An 18,415-nucleotide genomic window follows, 5' to 3' on the forward strand; every position below is an offset into this window, starting at 1 on the left:
TGGCGAGACCAATGCTTCGAGTTTCAAGTCCTGCCCTTTGGGCTTTCCTCCACTCCTTGGTGCTTTACCAAGGTAATGAGACCAGTAGTGGAATCTCTTCACGCCCGATGGGTGTGCCTGATTGTTTACCTTGACGATCTGATCCTGATGGCTCAGGATCCCCATCTCCTCCAAATTCATCTGACATGGACAATTCAGGTCCTGCAGAACCTAGGTTTCTTAATCAATCAACCCAAATCGTGCCTCCAGCCATCTCAACAGATCGATTTTCTAGGTTTCCGGATAGATTCCGTGAAATCTCAGTTGATTCTTCCCCCTCAGAAGGTTCGCAATGTAAAGAAGGAATTGCGCCTACTCTTATCCAGACAGAGAGTGTCCTTGAGGAACTTAGCCAGGATGGTGGGGCTTTTATCCTCTTCGATTCAGTCAATTTGTCTGGGCCCCCTTCACTACAGAGCCCTCCAACGCATCAAGATATCCCACCTGCAGAAGGGCCTGTCATATACAGACATGGTGCCTCTGTCCGCAGAGGCCTGCTCGGAGATAGCCTGGTGGCTAGAGTACATGAAGGCCTGGAACAGGCTGTGATTTTCGGCACTTCCCCAGATGTGATTCTGGAATCGGATGCCAGCAGATGGGGCTGGGGAGCCCGCTGCGGGGATCTGACCACAGGAGGTCGTTGGTCGGAAGAAGAACTCCACCTTCACATCAACTGCATGGAGCTTCTAGCCGAATCCTTTGCGATCCGGAGTGTCTCACCCCTGAAGTTAGATTGTTGCATTCTTCTGAGAATGGACAACGTTTCAGCGGTCAGATATTTGAATAAACTAGGGGGTTCGAAGTCTCAGACCTTGGCTCAGTATTGCCTACGCCACCGCATTTCAGTGATTGCGGAGTACCTACCAGGGACGAAGAATACAATAGCGGATTGGAATTTCAGATTCCTTCGGGATGGCAGTGATTGAAAGCTCCTCCCAGAAGTGTTTTCGGTTCTGAATCAGAAGTGGGGTCTGCACTCGATAGACCTTTTTGCTTCTAGACTCAATCGCCAGCTTCTCCTTTTCTTCAGCTTGAGACCGGATCCCGAAGCAGTGGCCACAGATGCTTTCCTTCAGGACTGGTCAACCCATCGGGGATATGCTTTTCCCCCCTTCAGCATGATCCCTCAGGTCTTGACTCAGGTTCGCCGTCTGGGAAGCAAGATTGTGCTTATAACACCCCTTTGGAGAGCTCAAGCCTGGTTTCCCTTGGCTCTAGAGTTGTTGTGCGATTTTCCCCTTCTGATTTCTCTGCAGCGCAACGTTCTGCTGGACCCTCTAGGGATTCCTCATCCCTTAATTGTGGCAGGCAAATTATGACTGGTGGCTTGGAGAATTTCCGGCAATAATGGCTCTTGCCAGACATTTCTGAACAGGCTTACAACTTCATCCATCAGGCCTGGTCTTCTAGCACACATAAACGATATACCTCCGCTTGGAAGCGATGGGTTCATTGGTGTGCGGAATGGGATGCAGATCCCTTTAATGCTGATGTCAGTCTAGTGGTTAATTTTCTAGCATCTCTTGCTGCGTCGGGTCTGGCTTACAGATCTGTTAATAATCATAGGTTCTCTATATCAGCCGGTCATCTACCAGTTTTAGGTAAACCGGTCGGTAAACATTTTGTAGTTTGCAAGTTGATGACAGGCATTCGTCTGACTAATCCTCCTCTTCCGCGATATTCGTCTCTTTGGGACGTTAATGTGGTGCTTTCATTTATTTCCTTCTGGCCAGAAAATAGATTCTTGTTGCGCAAACAGCTTTCGGCTAAACTTACTCTGTTGTTATGCCTCATTTCTTGCAAAAGACTATCAGATGTTCGATCTCTCGACCTGGCAGGTAGGATTGTTTCCCCTATGGGAGTTTCCTTTTCTATTTCCAGGCGCACTAAGACAGGCACCAAGTCAGTGTCTTGTCCTGCTTTTCCCCACAACTCCAAGCTGTGTGTGGTTCAATGTTTAAAAGCTTATGAAGCGGCTACGGAAGAATTTCGTAGAGACCCTAGGGGTCAATTATTAATTGTCCTTCAGAAACCTTTCAATCCAGTCTCAGCGGCTACTTTGGCCAGATGGATCAGATGGCTTCTTTCTGAAGCAGGAATTGATGTGTCCATTTTCGGGGCTCATTCGGTTCGTGGAGCTATGGCCTCAAAATCCTTTAACTTGGGAATGAGATTAGAGGACATTATGAAAACAGCAGACTGGTCCTCAGAATCTACTTTTAAGGCTTTCTATTATAAACCTATTTTAGACATTGCATTGATTGTGGTTAACCAGCTTTGAACTAGCATAATCTGAGCCTCTGGTCCTGACATAGAATGAAAATTTTTCGAGCTTCCGTGTCAAGAATTTTCAATTCTATTAAGGACACAGAGGCGAGGATTATCCCTGCCTACTTAACAATAAGACACCTGCTTACGAGTTAAGTATCTTGTTTTTGTGTTTATGTCTCATTGATTTACCCACTCAATTGTTATGGCATTGTTAGCAACTTTACAGATACCAGATACTTTCTGGCTATATACTATGATTAGTTTCTTGTTTCCCCTTTTTTCTTAGGCTTCAACCAGAAATGATGTGCCTTCATTCGATGGATCCTTGATTACTCCTTCTTCCTGGAGTTTCTGTTTTTTCCTTGGATTTTGGATGGTGTCCTGGTTCGGGTTCAATCTTTGATAAGACTTTCATTGACTTTTATTGACTGAGTTTCACAAAGAAAGAGGAAGTGTATTGGCCTCAGAGGTTTATGTATTCTGTGTAGGCTATGGTTATGACGTTAATCCCATGAACGCTGGGATATGTTTTCTTTGAAAAGCATCTTCTCATATTGGCTGCTGTTGATAATAAAGCATAGAAAGAGGAGCATAACCTGAGCCTCCGTGTCCTTAATAGAATTGAAAAATCTTGATGCGGAAGCTCGAAATTTTTCATTGCCAATGCTTGATGGCCGTCAAGTTGAATGGACTGTGAATTCGTTTTAGTCTCTTTTCTATTTCTACCATCCGAACGTATTACCCTTGGATCGGAACGGAAGCAGAAGTACATTTACAGTGCTGTGTGACAGATGTCTAAGTAGAGTGAAAGTGCTGCTGCTTCGTGCAGTAAGTGGATTCGTAGTTGAGCTCAGTAGAGTGGGAAACTTATTCCATTTTGTTCGGTATTCGATATATCCAGGTAGAAAAAACATCTGCGAGTTTGCGCCCCAAATAAAAACCGCATACCAACTCTTTTGCATGATAATCAACTCTGGCTCTCCTTTATGTTCGATAATTTTAATTGCAAGTGACCGAAATTAGGCCGTCAGCGTTAACACTATATACAGTCAATAGACAACTCCAACAACAAATGCTTAAACGCCCGCACAGCATTGCTGCTACAAGATGGCTGCCACTTCCGAGTGCTCGGAGGAAGACCTTGAGCCCACAGCCCTTCTTCACTTTTGTGTCCCGCCTGGCACAACACACAGTACTATTGAGCATGGTCTGACTCGAGAGAATAGTAGGTCGTGGATTACAGCTGCCTGCGAGGAGTACACTACCCTAATCTTAGGGTCCACCGAACAGTCACAGGGCCCTGCAGCAGGTAAATGCTTTGCCAGTTTGAGACTCTACCGTACAGCGCACACGGCACGTGCTATTAACTGTAGGAAAACTGCTGTACGTAGTTACGGTAAATCACAAAATCGGCACCTTAGATTGATATTATAATATTCTTGAGAAAAGAGTTTCACATTGTCTGGGCTCTCTTGTTACAGCTGACAGTCGATGTTTAATGGCAAATAAAGTTTCGGCCTCCTGTAAACTGCAGATAAAGAGTGATTATAAAACGTGGATCTTTGGTAAACACAATAAATAATGCTTTAACAAAAACACCTGCACGTATATTTATGGCGCATTTGTGCAAACTTGTGATTGTAAAGACAGACTTATTTCTGTGGCAGTGCTTGTTGCTTACGCCACAGAGTCTACTGATGCTACTATCTGTCGAGTAAGCCCAGTGAGGGTAGTCGGGCTTATTTAAGAAGAGTGATCCCCATGGAAAATGTAAAATCAGTTTCTTCCATGACCAACGAGTCTGACAAGTTCTTCACTGTTGGCTAGTTGCATGCTCTAAATTTTGATTAAAACCATTAAGTAATGATCCTGTAAACTTTTTGGCCGTCAGTTTATCATTACCACTCAAAATGCAATGAACCTCTAAATCCCTTACTTGTACCTATGGTAAATCACGTGTTTTTGTTCTTTATGCACACAGTGGTAATAAGAGTATCTTATTTAAAATATCAAAGTCAATTCCGAAGCAGAATGAGCTAGTTCAGAGATGTTTTTAGTACAGAAATGTAAGCATTGGTATTTAAAGCCATTATTTTACTCCTAGTTATGAGACAGATTTACATTGAACAAAGGACCGCAAAAATGCAGATTTTGTGAAAAGGTTTGTGGATGTTGACAAGAAACAGAAAAGGCTTGGATTTGGCTATATATTGTGCTTGTTGTAGCAGGTAGTAGACGTTTAATTGGTGGCGTTCTGCTGTTATTTTATTTCAGTCTGTTTTTTTAATACTCAATGTTATTTCAACACAGAAACAACTGTGGAAAGGTGAGAGAAGCTGCAGGCAATCTAATGGCACCCTGAATATTTAAAAAGGGCAGACAACCAGAACTATATTTCATAAATCAGAGTATATAACACAGGAGCAAGCTAAAGAACAATCTTAAAAAGATGATGCATCATGGACCATAATAGTTGTATAGTTACCAACAGAACAACAATGTTTCTGAAACATACTTTGAAGAGTAGTCTGTCAATCTTGACAAATGTTTCTGGAGTTGTAACCAGGAAAGGCCACATACGTTGTATGTTTACTTTTGCTTCAGTATTCAATGGGAAGCCAGTTAGCAAAGGAAAAGATAGTGAGAAATGGGGCAAGGACAGTGGGGAAAGGAGAGGAACTCTGAGAATAAGGGGATGGGTTAGCTAGACAGCAGAATGGCTGCTTGACAGTCACCGGTACTGGATATGGGGATCATCGTAATGGAGGTGCAAGTCGGACATCAGCATTTGTTTTGAGGTGTATTGTTCAGGATTTCCGTAGCAAATATGTTTTATAAATTCATGATGGTTGTGCTTTTTTTAGATATAAAGTCTATCCATACATCCTGCCTGTTGTTATTTTGAATGTTGGTTTATTTAGATTGATGGTCCTGAATTTTCTTGTGCAGTACACCCTTGACCATCAAGAATGGAGGGGCAGTCTTGCAGGATTTTACAGTTGCTAAAACCTGATTTCTGTGTCAGCTTGATCAGAAGGTCAATAATAAAAATATTGTTTGTGGTCCCTACAAATGTCCTGGATCAGCAAGATTACTCAGGCCTCCTAATTTGGGGTAATTTTATTTCAGTTACAGAATATATTTTTAAATCCCTTTCCCACCTCTACCCACAGAGGGTTAATTTACCATCTTCCTAAAGCTTGTGCAGAGGGATCTGTCAATGGCTATAGAGTGCCAGTGTAATTTAAAATTTCACGATATGTCAACAAAGCTCTGTGTAAATCCACGAGTCATGCATGTGCAGTGTTTATTGGAATGTTCACTCCGGAAGGGAAGTCACGCAATATAGCCTGTATAGAGAGATTGTTATGTCTGTACGCAGATTCTAGCCTCTGTTGAGGAGGGAATTGCCTATCATAGTCTGCCACTTAATTATGGCATAAGTTGTAGTCTTTTACTAACAGGATTCTAAAACCAAGAGTATATCCAATATTTCTACTCAAACACAGACTTTGTGTTTTCTTTTGTGCCTATCATTAAGGATCTCAATAAGATATCTATGGATTACAACATAGAGATAGTAAAGGGCTTCTTTGAACCTACATTAACCTTTGGAACTGCTTTTGCCCATAGAAATAATTTGACTTATTTACTTTCACCTGTAGAAAAGAGCTTTCTAGATAACACAGAGGATAGGAGAAGAGCGATTAAAGCTAATATAGATGACGGATTAGTTTTACAAAGTCCTGAAACAGACCATGCATATACTGACATTACTAAACAAGGGAAACTAACTTTAGATACACTACATGTAGGTAAGCTTTGTATATACAGGCCACAGTCTAGTGTAGATGGAATATTTGTGGGAACGAGTGAATGTAGCCATGTGCTTTTGTTTCAGAGCAAATGGACATTTATGCTGAATGGTCAATATTCCCCAGTTCCTGGAGTCTATTACAATCACACTCGCAATCAATAACAAGCATAATATTGCACAAACAATTGCCAAACCAATACCTAGTACTCTTTCAACAAAGTCTGTTCATCTTCGTTTTTCGAAATTTCAATTTTTCTCAACAAATCTTCATCAGCTCCCTTCGTGTGCCAAAATATAGGCCTGGAATGTCACTGTCAAAACAGAAATTAAAAAATTCTTCTTGCCATTCATTAGTAGTTGCATATGCCCATTCAGGACCAGAGTATCTCTTATTCGCAACTCTTTTCCTTTTTAATCTTCGACCACCACTTGCTTCTCCTTTACTCAGATCGTCTTTTCTGTGCAACTCTTTTTCTTCCTGAATTGGTGGCACCACGTTAATCTTCCCTGCTTCCGAGCCTTTCTCTGGCCAGTTGTCACCTTTCAAAGGTCTTCTCATTAATGCTCTTTTCAGAACCGAACTCAAATTCTTCTTCACTTTTGACGTTCCCGCGACTGGGTCAGGAAGAGTCAAACCCTCTTTGCTTGGATCAGTCTCAACTCCCTTTCCATTGGGGTCAGTCACTTGTTCAGTCTGGTTTGTCAGACCAACTGCTTCTGAGGACACACTCCTCTGATCAGGTTTTCTCTGGACCGGTACTCTCTCTTGTTCTCTATGGACCCGTTCTTTTACTGTTTCATTTGAGGATGTATCGCCCTCATCTTCCAGGATCTCATTCAAGAGTGGGAAAGTCGACTGAAGCGATTCCAGGTGTAGCCTCCAGCTCTTCTCTCTCTCTCTCTTGTCCTGGAATACACTTAGGTGCAGGTAATCTCAACAGCTCTTCTTCTTGCTCTGTCGGATTATTTACTTTCTGAGTATGACTTGCATGGATCCAGTTCGGAAGTCCTGCACACTTCACAGCTGTAGTCATTATTAATATCACCTGGTAGGGTCCCTTTCACCTTGGCTCCAAACATGATTTCCTCGTGTGCTTATGAATCACAACCCAAGCACCAGACTTCAGATTGTGTCCTTGGCTTTGAGGCAGTTGAAGTGTGGTAGCTTCTACCTGATGAGTGAAAGATTACACCACATCAGTTAGACCCTTGCATTAGTCTAACAACATATCATCTGTAATGTTCAAAAGAGCATTTGCAGGTACATCTGGCAATCTTATAGCTCTTCCTATGAGGATTTCATGGGGCGACAGTCCTGTTTTCTTGTCAGGAGTGCTTGTCATTGACATTATAACCAACGGCAAAGCATCAAGCCATTTCAAATTTTTGCCAATCTCGATTTCAGAGTGCCATTCATCTTCTCTACAAGTCCCAAAACTTCTGGGCGGTAACTACAATGGAGCTTCTGTTCAATGTTTAAAGGTGAACATCGCAACTTAATCACTTCATTGTTGAAGTGGCTTCCTCTATCTAAGTGTTACTCAAAGTATGGCCCGGGGGCTGCATGAGGCCCTTTTGACCTTTACATGCGGCCCCCAGGACACCAGTAGGGCCAGGATGCTGTTTACTCAACTGAGCACTAATGTTAAGAGAATGTTAAATTAACAGGCAATCCTTTATTTAAACATTATTTGAAGTAAGGAAGTTGCCCTGCACTGCTTAAATGCAGGAACACTTTCATTCTTTAACAAATCTTGCAGCAAATGTCTACAACTATGATAAGGGTTCTTAAAAATTCAAAAAGTGCATTTCATTAACACAGAACCATTTCATCATAGTACATCGGATAATGCCAGTGCATGGAGAAGTATATTTTTTAAGTGATAGCTTTCAAACATAAATTCAGCAACATTTATTCTTCCCCCACCTTCATAACAATGCCAATAGCGAAATAAGTCAGTTGTTATCTGCACTCTTTGATTGGCCTGATTTCATATTATACATGAACAATTTAGTCATTTATTAAATTAAACACAGGAGAAAGGTTTGCTCGGCGCACATCCTGAAGCCATGCATTGTGAGGTCCTCTTGCATACAATAATGAAGAAAATGAAGGGAACATGAAATAAAACTGCCTAGGATCACACAATTAGGTAAAGAGGGGAAGCTGGTATTAATGCCAGGTTTTCTGGTTTCACATTGTGCGATTCAGCTACTAGATCTATATGCTTTCCTGCCCCCTAAGCCCACCATAAGGTCTCCCCACCCAGAGCCCCCTTCTGCCTTTCATCGCCACTCTGCTAGCATCAATGCGGCCCTCGGTCACACAACAGACCAAACGTTGTGGCCCCTGGGAAAACGTTTGCGAGTACCCATGCTCTATCTGATTCCAAAGAGACCGGAAAACTGAAATATGGTATTCACTCTCTAAGCAGTAACTGTGCTACTGTGAAACTATAATTTCTCCTTGTAGGATAAGCCTCAATCCAGTGACTGGACTGAAAATACACACAATCGCCAACACATATTTCAAACCAGCACACGCAGGCATCTCAATGAAATCCATTTGCATTCTGCTAAATGGTCGTCCCGCCATGCCAATATGTCCCATATTGACCACTGTCCCTGAGCCAACATTCATCTGTTGACAAACAATGCATCTATGGCAAATTGCTTCGGCAACCTGTCTAAACGTTGGATTGAACCAATGCTGCTTGAAACTGCGGACCATAGCATCTCACCCTACTTGAGCTTGTCCATGATAGTATCTAGCCATTTGAGTCAGTAAACTATTTGTAGAACTACCTTCCCTTCTCCAGTTATTCAGACATCATCATCCCTTTGGACACATTTGAGCTTTGTCCAGTCTCTAGGTTCCTCTTTAGTAACATTATCTTGTAGAGCCTTTAACTCTTCTAAAGTGTCAATAACTTGCATGGTAAAACTTGTATAGACTTCATCATTTTCAGGCAGCAATTCCCAGTTTCCTTTGCAGGATAAACCGTTCAAGGCACAAAATGTTGCAACTTGATCCGCAAATACATTTCCCAATGACATATAATCGTATGATCTCTGATGTGCACTGTATTTCACCACAGCAACTTTCTCTGGCTTTTTGAATGGCTTGTAACAAGCCATGAATTCTTTCACCATTTCTTATTGGTGAACCAGAAGAAGTCAGGAAACCTCTCTGTGACCAAATTTGGCCAAAGTCATGCACAATGCCAAATTCACATTGACTGTATAAATCGTCACTCTCATTTGATTTGAAATGCGGCAGGCTCTAGTAAGAGCTTCTAATTCTGCTACTTGTAAAGCTTCCAGTATGCCCGTAATGGTACAAATTGCATATCCTGCTCTTAATGTGCCCACATTATCTCTCAGGTAGAAACCATCAACAAAAAAAATGTGATCATTCTCTTCCAGGCAGGTATCTCTACAATCTGCTTTGGGTTTTGTGCTTAATTCTGTAATTTCCAGACAATCATGTTCTGTATCTTCCAATTTTCCAGAGCAAGTATTCTCAATTGGAAGTAAGGTTGCTGGGTTAAGCACTGTACATCTCCTAATCGTAACATTTGGAGACCCCAAGATTGCAGTCTCGTATCTGGTCAGCCTAGAGCTGGTCAGATACTGTGTCTTGGACCTGGTAAGCAAAATCTCAATCAAATGTGGTACCATAATAGTAAGGGGATAACCAATCACTATGCTCTTGCTCTGAGCGAGGCTCTATTCAACTGCAACAGACTGCAGACAACTGGGTAAAGCCGCTGTGACCGGATCCAAAGTACCTGAAAAATATGCTACTGGGCGATTTACATCACCATGAGTCTGAGTCAAAACAGACAAAGAACATGCATCACTTTCATGACAAAACCACAGGACAGAGTTGGTGTAGTCAGGCATAGCTGGAGCTTGGCACAAACTTTCTTTCAGATAAGTATATGCTTTCATACAAGTTGCATCCAGTACTATAGGATCAGAAACATCTTTGAGTCGGCTTCTGTAAGGGCTTTGAAAGAACTGAAAAATTCAGACTCCACTGACGACCTTAACCAACCATTCCTACAAACATCCTCACATCTTTTTTGTGTACTTGGCACTTTCATTTGTAAAATTGTCCCTACTCTCTCACTCTCTGGAAATTTTCCTAGTTCCTTTCTCAATCAGATGACCAACATATTTCACCTCTTTCTGACATACTGCAATTTAGCAGGGGACACTTTATGTCCATTGTCTCGCAGGAACTTTAACAATGCAATTGTGTTGTATTTACACCCTTCTTTTGTCTTGGATATGATCAGTAGATCATCAATATATTGTACCATGGTGGATTGGTAAGGCATCACCAATGACTCCAAATTATTTTTCAAAATCTGGTTGAAATTTGATGGAGGCTCTGAAAACCCTTGTGGAATTCTACACCAACAGTAGACCTTGTTCAGAAATTTAAAACAAAAGAGATATCTGCTGTCCTCCTGAAGAGGCATGGAAAAGAACGCTTGACATAGGTCTAACACAGTAAACCATTCAGCATCGCATGGGATCTAAGACATAATCACAGTTGGATTTAGCACAACTGGGCCACACTTAATTACTGTGTCATTTATCTTTCTCAGATCCTGCACAAGACAAATTTTCCCACATGGTTTTCGCAAACCCATTATTGGGCTACTCAACACTTCTCTCAAAATTCCTTTCTCCACAAACTGCTCTATTAAGGGTTTCACACCTTTGATTGCTTTAACTATCATTGAATATTGTAGAGCCTAAGGGAAAACTATATTTGGCTTCACTGCGACTCTGACTGGTTCTGCTCCTTTTATCAACCCAATGTATTTTCCTGAAAGATCCCAAACCTTAGATTTATCAGTTTTTGCAAATCAACAGGAAGATCTTTCACTTCAAAAAATGGAGAGAAATTAATCAAAGGAGCTTCCTCAATCACTGGCTCATCAAAACTAATCAAAGGAAATTCTTCAGACCCCGACCCATTGCTTACAGTAAATGTTGAATCTTTTTCGTGATCACTATTTGTTTGAATTTCTATTCCCTCATCTGAACAAGTAATTGAGCATTTTGTTTTGCATAATTGATCCCTTCCCATTAGTGACAGTGGACTTGAATCACAAACCACAAACTTGTGCAAACCTTCAAAATTACCAATTTTAACCAAAAATGGTTCTGTAATTGGGTTAGTCAAATATTGATTTGCAACTCCCACAATCCAAATTTGTACTCTTTCAAGTAGCTCTCTAAGATGTGTTTTCATCCCTGCAGACCTCATGTGTTCAAAATCTTCAGTTTCAAAATGTAATCTATAACTTCTTTTCAGGCTTTTTGTTTACGTAAGATCGATTTTATATTTATCTGCTAATTCTTTTAATTGCTGATTCACTTCAGCTGCTCCCTCTGTAATTAATGGACACAAATATCTCAACTCAGCTTCAGTATAAGACTCAAATCTATTTACTCCCATTGTCACTTCAAGAAGCTCAACTGCTTCCATTGACAATCTCTTCTTGTTTATAAACTCCTTTTCTTTAAACTGGCTCTCGGGGACATTTAAAACACTTAATTCTTCCAACCACCTTGTTAATTGCTGTGCTGTCAAACCCTGTAATTACATATTTCCAGGTTGCACACTCGGTAACTGTTGCTGCATTGTGCTCACAAGTTGAGGTGTCAGTATTTTAAACCCAGGACCGTTACTTGATCCAGCCATTTCAGAATTTCAAATAGAAGTTCAATCTCATATTGACCTTGTTCTATTTGGAGTCTGTGTTATAGGTGACATTAACCTAATGTTTTTATTCTGATTTTGAACTCCTTGATTATCTGGACTCTTTTTTTGCATTGGGCATATGAAGGGACAAGTGGACCAAATGTAATGGGTACCAATATCGCATCTGGGCTTAATCTTGTTTCTACATTCTGAGATTGCACTACTCCTTCATCCTGCATTTGAGGCAGCAACATCAGAGTGGTCTATGTTGGAACCAATATCGGCTCCTGTGAAGTCTGTCCTGAGGATACTACTAGATTAGTAGTTGTATTCTCAATCAGTACATCTGGATAAATCCTAGGAACACTAAGATGTGACAGCTGCCTTGTGTCTGTTGACGTATTGAAACTGCTCTGCATTGGTATGTGCACAAAAGGACTAGTCTGTACTAAGCTCTGGTTCACATTAGGATTAACCTGTACGGAACTCTCAGTCATGTTATTGTTACTATGTACTGGACTCTGTGTCCCTGCAGTTGGTATTGGTGCAGTAGGATTTATACAAGTAGTACTTAAACCTTCTTGAGCCACATAAAGTGGCTGCCGATTTTTCAAAATCTGTGTATTAAACTCATCATTAATCAAAGACCTTTCAGGTTCTTTTAGTGTCTGCTCTTCCATAGCTTCCAAGAAGAACTCTTTTTAGATTTATTTGAATCTTTCTTTACATCTTTCTCACTTTCTTCAATCATTGCAGGAAACAACCTAACACATTGTATGGTATCTAATCTCCACTGTCTCTGCTCACTGTCCCACCTAGCTTCTTCTAATGACTTCTCTGCTCTTCTCATTTTCCTCTCAAATTTTAACGCTTGTTGCTGTCTGGCTACTAGCTCCCAGATCGCTAATGCTTCAAACTGATCTGGTCTTTGTGGAGGTCTTAGACCATACATCACCTGTCTCAGATTCTCCAAAATTCTCAAATTTAATGTACCATTTTCAGGAAGCACTAAACACCCTTCCTTCTGTGTGATTTTAATCCAGTGTTTTAACCAAAGACATGGTCCACTACCTTTCTCTTCAATTACGATATAGCCGGAATACCCTCTGGCGGACAAATTTCTCCTTACCTAGCCAGACTGTACTCATCTCCTCTAAGAGCACTTTTAAAAGCTTTGAAAAACTTCATTTTCACAAATTTGTCAAAAATCAATAATCAGGAAGTGACTGTAACCCCACAATCCTCTTCGTCTCCCTTCTCGACCAATTGCGCTTGACGGTTGGCCACCAATCGGTGTGCGACCCTTCTCACTAACCAACCTATCCCAGCGCAGCACAAAAATGACGTCGCACATACACAGCGGCTGACAAAGTCTTTTGGTTTGTCCTCCTAAACTCAAAAACCACTCGAAACGAATGCACAATTAATTGCGAGCACTTAATCAAAACTCCAATAATAAAAGAAATGTGTCTTTACTACAGGTAGGGTAATACAATTGCTTCAGGAACCTTACAGAATTTCACTGATGTCTTTCGCAGCTATTCTTCTTTCTTGGTTCCCCCGATTCGCAAGCAAACTTCGACCCGCAATTTCACTCTCAACTTATCTTTGGATACTGTCCTGATGCACATATGACTCGCCAAATCTCAGTCGGAAAGACCAAACACTCAACTCACAAACTCAACTTGCTAACCTCACCCGATTGGCCTACCAAATAGACAAATTAGACAAAAACCAAGTGCCTCATTACACTTTTAATATACTCCGGAGTCTTAGACCTAGCCTGTGAGGTCCGTATACCAACAACCACATGGACAATTTTTCCGACCACCAAGCGCCACATCCATGTGAAGTTCACTGACTTCACTACTCACACACTTCAGAGTACGCCAACTACCTTAAATTCTCACAACCAACTTAATCAACTGCAAATTAGCTAAAGCTGTGACAGTGCCTAATCTACTCCATTCAATCTAACAACAAAACGCTGAGAACATTCCCACCAACGTAGGCAGACTCCAATGACCAGGAAAGTCACTTTGGGCATTTAAGGATTCATCTTATCCATGTTATACAAAAATTATAAAAACAATCAAATCAATTTACACAATTTATGAAGTAACCAATAACATAATTTTAAAGGGATACTAAACATCAAATTCTGCTGCCAAAACTGTTAAAGCAGAAATCTCAGCTATATTTTAGTCATAGCAGACTAAATAGTGGATTTCTTACTCTTCAAAGAAAATGTCATAGAGAATACGTCATAAACATCAAATTGAAACACCATGATCAATTCGACCATCAATATCCACACCAGTTTATTAAGAAGTTAAAATGTTTATTTCCCTATATTAACAATGATAAATCACAAAAATAATTCTCAAACTCAAATGATACATGTAAAGAAACAATAAAGGTTGATTTAGTCGGTGAATGTACCTAAGCTTTATCAACGCAACAAGAATCAATGCCTCAAGAGAGGCATGAGCAAGAGAGAGTGAATATATTGAGTTAACAAACAAAAGAGAATCAATGACTATTCATGAGTATGAGAGTAACACCTCACTAACCACTAATTAGCGTCAACATGTTGGACTTCATGTAAAAGATTTAGTAACACAAATTTAGAAAACATATAGCTATGGCGCTATCATAAATAGCAGCAGTATTAAAATATTAGCAGCTGGTACCTGGAAACAAAAGACAAATAACAATACATGGTTCATACATTTAACCAATCTCTAAGGTAATCAGTAACAATGTCTACTTCATCAGGGTACAGCTACACAAGCATCAGAACAGGAACAAGGTAAGGGATATGGTTTAGAGTTTGGACTATAAGATTACTAAACCATCAGAGCATTAGTTCAGTATTGAACAGACATAGAAAACTCCGAAAATAATAAATACAAAATAAATAATAAAGCATCAGAATGTCAGTAGACTGCCTGGCAAAGCATGAAATAAAATCTCTGGAACCCAGTATACAAGAGAATGACGAAAGACCCCAAACCAATGGTGACTAAACATCAAACTAATCTTACTGAACTCTTGTGATTGGCTAAAACATAAGGTGAGAAAAATATTTCCAATGAGAAAGTTAACAGATATCAAAATTATATAAAATGTTAGCTCTGAGAATAATTATTGGCTGTTGCTTGGTTGACAAATCTCGAACTAATACAAAATGTGTCTTGTACTTTCCTTCTTCTGCTGTATCTGTAGACCCGTTGTATGGCACCTTCCGAGGACGCTGTTACATGATAGAGATTTCCTCCGCATCATTTCCTTGAGAGAAATACATGAGTTAGAAACATAACTACAGGCAAATATGCGAATGCAATGAAGTCTGTTAGGCAACGGACATGAAGTCATAAGAATGGAGTAAACTAGAAACATTTAATACAGCTAACGTTGCACAGTGACCTTGCATCTGCTACAGCCCAGCAGAAGCCACGAAATACTCGTTTTATTTCAGCATTTATTTTAGCGAAGAACGTGCTCTTAAAGAGGCAGAATATTTTTCATCACAGTGTTAATTTAACATTAGAAAAAATATGCAGGCCTTTCACTAGATGGCGGCCACTAATTAGAGCACAGTTTTTGTAAACATAAATTTATAATTAAATTAATTCACACATTAGTACATAAGTATGGTTACGTAAAGACAGTATTAATTACGACAAAATATCAGCTCTCACAAGTTACAGAATATACCTTTAAATCCCTTCATCACCTCTACCCAAAGAGGTTTACTTTACCATCTTCCTAAAGCTTGTGCAGAGGCATCTTTCAATGGCTGGAGAGTGCCAGTGTAGTTTGAAATTTCATGATCAGTCAACAAAGCTCTGTGTAAATCCACGAGTCATGCATGTGCAGTGTTTATTGGACTCTTCACTCCAGAAGGGACATCAGAGATATGTGCTCAAGCAATATAGCTTGCATAGAGAGATTGACAAATCTAATCCATTCATTATTTTTTATTCTTGAGGCATGGTCAAGAATTAATTTTGTATTTGTATATGTTGGATTCCAAGTAGCCTTTGTTATGCATGGATAGTTTTTTTTTTTTATGGCAAACTAATTTCTCAGTGGATAGATTCAGCTTGACTAATGGATGTTTCATTTTTTTAGAACACCATAAAATTTGATAATTTGAAGTTTCTGTTTTTTGTATATGCAAAGAGTAACTTTTCATTGCTAACAGAGATTGTTAGCTTTAGCCAGAATTCCTACGGAATGGGTTGTGTTTTCTATCCTAAATTTGTTATTCTTCGTAGGATGTTTAACCTGGGTTCAGTATTTTTTGTCTAGGACTGAAAGCACCTCTGCAGTGGTTTTAATAATAGCTAGGCGACATATAAAGGAACTGTGTTTTGAGGTATGATATCAGTTTGGCAAGCAGGGGTGTGGATTTTAATTAAATATCCACTTGACCATAGGACAGGTTGCTTCCTAAATCTATTTGTCCCGTGATAAAAACCACTTGTCCCTTTGGTGCCAAGTCGTGCGGCGAGAAACCATGACAGCAGTCTCATTATACAAGGGCTCTGATTATAATCTCTCTGATTATGCTAGGTCTCATGCTATAGTAGAGTTTGAATACCAGCAAATCCTTTATTTTGCCACCTTTCCACAGATGTACATACTGAGGCTGTAGGTAGCAGTAAGCAATAATTCCAGGTTTGGAATGCTCTTTTGAGTCTGTGCAAACCTGCAACCTTTCATGTTTTAGGGGTTTTTACCAGCTCTTCTCTAATTGTTTTCCATACTGAGGAAGCTTGGGCATTTATTCCTGACAGCTGAGGAAAAAAGTAATTGGAGGGAAAGTGAACTTATAAATGCTCAACAGATTTTCGCATTAGCAATTCTAGGCGTATATATTTGCTTGAGCTAAAATGTAGTTCCCAAATATTTTCAAGAATACCATTTCCTGGCCTTCTTTTGTAAATTCTTGGTAATTCATGAGTTGTAAATCTGCAATAATGCAAAGCCATATACCATGGGTGAACTTTTGTGACTTCCTTTAAGAATTGGACCCCTAATTAGGTCTGGTATTAACCAAGACCTTTTGTTTTTATTACAATTCTATTTCTCTCTCTGGCGTCACTAGAGTGACAGCATTGTGCTCTTTTATAAGGAGCTTATCAACACACACAGTCATTTTGCTCCATACCAGGAACTACTATGGCAATGTGTGCTTTTTGAGACCAAAAAATATTTTTGCTTTTGCTATAATAGTGAATTCATTTGTTATATTAGTGAGAACTCGGTAGCTCCCACAACAATAACGTTTTACAAAAACCATATGAAAACAAGACATGCATTGACAAAACCAAAAGGCTGATCACCAATGTTGAACCTACTGACTTTGACAATGCTTGTTTATTTTCGTGTTTCCCATAATCTTGTTGAAACTGGTTGTACTGATTTTTCAATTGGACATATATTTTTTAGAAATACTATCAAGCATCAACCCATTTTTACTAAATTATGTTTTGAAGAACTGGTACCTAAAATTTCACAGCAGCTTTCTTTTTTTCCTCATGGCATTTTTTTAATGAATGTTTTGATTTTGAAATCAAAGAATACTCAATATCGCTTTCAAGCTTCTGCAATATTTGCATCTAATTAGAGACCGTTCGGGGAGCATTATACGTAGCCTTATAATAAAAAATGTAAACATGTGTACACATTTTTATACTGAAACTACTATCAGTAGTGCTGTCTGATATTACTCTATTTCCTTAGCGTGTGCTCACCTTAATAATAAAGGCTTTCTATTAATGAACCATAAATACAAGTTTGAACAGCATTAACATATGGACACACGTTACCTTTATTGTAGACAATACCCTCCCCTGATCTATAATGTGGTACAGTAAACTGGCAGCCAAAGGGTTTGTGCTGCGGTGGGGTTGGGTTTTACTTCTCCCAAGGACAAAATAAATATGAAAACTTGTTACCCTTGACCCCAAACGATATATCCTGGGTGTGGAGCTATAGGAATTCCACATCCTTGGGCAAGGTCTCTTAATTATCACCCAAAGTGAATGTCTATTTGCTTTTTGCTTGTTTCTGAGGTACCAGCTGCCTTTTTTCCCTAGAAAGGAGGTTTATTCGCTATAAAAGTTTGAAAACATTGCACCTCCCTCCTTAGAGTATTTAAATACAGCCTTATAGAGTTTCTTCCTTTACAAGAGTAACATATTTAAGTTTTCTGTTGATCAAAGTACAAAAGGTGGGGGTATCTCTCTGATACCATAGCTGTATTTTTGTTATTATTGTTAACAGTTGGTGTAATTATTACCTCTGCGTTGCTCGTCCACAACCCAGTCCTAACAAAATGAGTTATGTCACAGTCCAAGGCAGGAAACAAAAGAGGATATGCTTCTTAGCCCCACCCACCCTGCAGCCAAATTGCTTCAGCAACCTGTCTAAACGCCACCCTCCAGCCAAGGCATATACACACATACCTTACCTGAGCACTTCCTGTTTTGTGTCCTGTCTTAGTTGGGACTTGAAAGAGATGCTGCGGTAGCTGTTGAGATTCTCATCTC

General features: G+C 39.9%; 1 protein-coding gene across 1 annotated transcript in view; it reads left to right on the forward strand.

Moving 5' to 3' along the window:
* The first annotated feature begins 3,483 nt into the window (after positions 1-3,483).
* Positions 3,484-18,415, forward strand: part of ZCCHC9 (zinc finger CCHC-type containing 9) — an 84,680-nt gene continuing 69,748 nt past the window's right edge. Inside the window, exon 1 of the mRNA XM_069224573.1 lies at positions 3,484-3,619. The gene's annotated coding sequence lies outside the window, so the exon portion shown is untranslated. The remainder of the gene's footprint in view (positions 3,620-18,415) is intronic.

The sequence above is a fragment of the Pleurodeles waltl genome, chromosome 1_1 (genome assembly GCF_031143425.1).
Source record: "Pleurodeles waltl isolate 20211129_DDA chromosome 1_1, aPleWal1.hap1.20221129, whole genome shotgun sequence".
NCBI classification, from domain to species: Eukaryota; Metazoa; Chordata; class Amphibia; order Caudata; family Salamandridae; genus Pleurodeles; species Pleurodeles waltl.